The 1,951-nt window shown below is 51.6% G+C and overlaps 1 protein-coding gene across 2 annotated transcripts in view; it reads right to left on the reverse strand.

Annotated features, from left to right (window-relative positions):
* DLK2 (delta-like 2 homolog (Drosophila)) overlaps window positions 1-945 on the reverse strand; it is a 6,743-nt gene extending 5,798 nt beyond the window's left edge. For both annotated transcript variants that reach the window (XM_011986779.1, XM_011986777.1), the window contains exon 1: window positions 300-945. The gene's annotated coding sequence lies outside the window, so the exon portion shown is untranslated. The remainder of the gene's footprint in view (window positions 1-299) is intronic.
* Between the last annotated feature and the right edge of the window lie 1,006 nt (window positions 946-1,951).

A 1,951-nucleotide genomic window follows, 5' to 3' on the forward strand; every position in this document is an offset into this window, starting at 1 on the left:
CGGGGCCCCGGCTCTTCGCGGCCACCCAACGCCCCGGACCCAGCTTCCTTCCACGAGAGCAGGAAATCTTGAGTCTCAATTGGAGCAAACTATTAAGCCAGAGGCGCGCGACCCCGTTATTCTCCCATCTCCCATGTCCACTTTCCCGACCAGCGCTCCGCGGCCCACGCCCCAGCCCTGCCCTAGCCTGTCCGCCGCTCATCACGCTTCTCATATAGATCCATGCACACGCAGGCAATCGCTCCCCTCCCTCCGCCTGTCACCAGCCCACGCCTCCCCGCTTGTAAAGCCTTCATCACCGGCTTCATCTGTGTGCTCCTCTGCTCCTCCTCGCCCTCCGCTTCTTCCTGTCCATGTCGCCGTCTCCAGCCTTCCAAGATCAACCTATCCCTATATAAATATAACCCGATCCATCCACCCACCCACACCCTGGCCCTACCCCCACCACCCTTCCCTCCCTCAAGTCTCAGCCCTTCCACCGCATTCCTTTTTGTGACTGCATTCGAGAATCCTTTCTGGACTGGGAATGTACCTGACTCTAAATGTGAGCACAAAACCCCCTCCACCGCCGAGTTCCTTCTCCCGTACCCTATCACGTTCGTCCTTGGCCTCCGGCTAATCCTCAACTGCCCAAACCTGGAGCTCAGATTGAGAGTAACGGAGGGGGTGTGGGGGAAGGCTGTCCTCCAGGCCTCTTTGCCGCTCCTGGCTAATGGCTCAGAGACACATTTCAAGACAAGGACCCAGCCAAGCGCGGTGGGCTTACGCCTGTAATCCCAGCACTTTGCGAGGCTGAGGCGGACGGATCACCTGAGGTCAGGAGTTCGAGATCAGCCTGGGCAATATGGTGAAACCTGTCTCTATTAAAAATACAGAAATTAGCCAGGCGTGGTGGCGCGCGCCTGTAATTCCAGCTACTCGGAAGGCTGAGGCAGGAGAATCGCTTGAGAACCTGGGAGGCAGAGGTTGCAGTTAGCCGAGATCGCGCCACTGCATTCCAGCTTGGGGGACAGAGCAAAACTCCTACCCCCACCCCCACCCCCCCCTACACACACAAAAAGACAAGGACCCAAAACATAATATCTAGTTTGTGGAGGACAACAGGGCAGGGGTCAGGAACGCTAGCGTCCATCTCTAGTCCTTCAGATTGAGATTTCACCATCTTTAAATTCAAAACATTGGGAGGAGCAGTCCCTAGTCCGTGCAGAGCAGCTTCCCACCTTCACATAGCCACCTCCACAGGCACAGAGCCCCTGGACTCATTTTTCCTGCAGTCTCGTTGGACATAACACTCACACCCACACAGCTCCCTAGCTGGCCTCCTCTCAACTGTGATCGCCTCTTCCCTGAAAAGCTCTCTGAATTTGAGTAATGACATGGCTCTACCATTCATTTTGTTTAAACACATTTTTTTTTTCGGTAAAAAATTGCAAACAACCTATAATTCAAAAATTACTGTAGGCAAATAAATTATGCCACATCAACACTATGTGACTGTTAAAAATACTTTTTTTTTTTTGACGTCTAAAGATGTTCAAAAAACCTAAAGATATGTAAAGTGGAGTGGAGGGAAGCCGGAAACAAAGAAGAATGTATTTCAACATTGGCAGTGCTTTTCTCTGGATGATTGAATTGTAGAGGTTTTTGGTTTTTTTTTTTTTTCTTATTGATACTTTTCAGCATTAACACTTTTTTTTTTTTTGAGATGGAGTCTTGCTCTGTCGCCCAGGCTGGAGTGCAGTGGCTGATCTAGGCTCACTGCAAGCTCCGCCTCCTGGGTTCACGCCATTCTCCTGCCTCAGCCTCCAGAGTAGCTGGGACTACAGGTGCCCGCCACCACACCCAGCTAATTCTTTTTGTATTTTTAGTAGAGACGGGGTTTCACTGTGTTAGCCAGGATGGTCTCAATCTCCTGACCTTGTGATCTGCCCACCTTGGCCTCCCAAAATGC

This window comes from Mandrillus leucophaeus, unplaced genomic scaffold (genome assembly GCF_000951045.1).
Source record: "Mandrillus leucophaeus isolate KB7577 unplaced genomic scaffold, Mleu.le_1.0 Scaffold3, whole genome shotgun sequence".
NCBI classification, from domain to species: Eukaryota; Metazoa; Chordata; class Mammalia; order Primates; family Cercopithecidae; genus Mandrillus; species Mandrillus leucophaeus.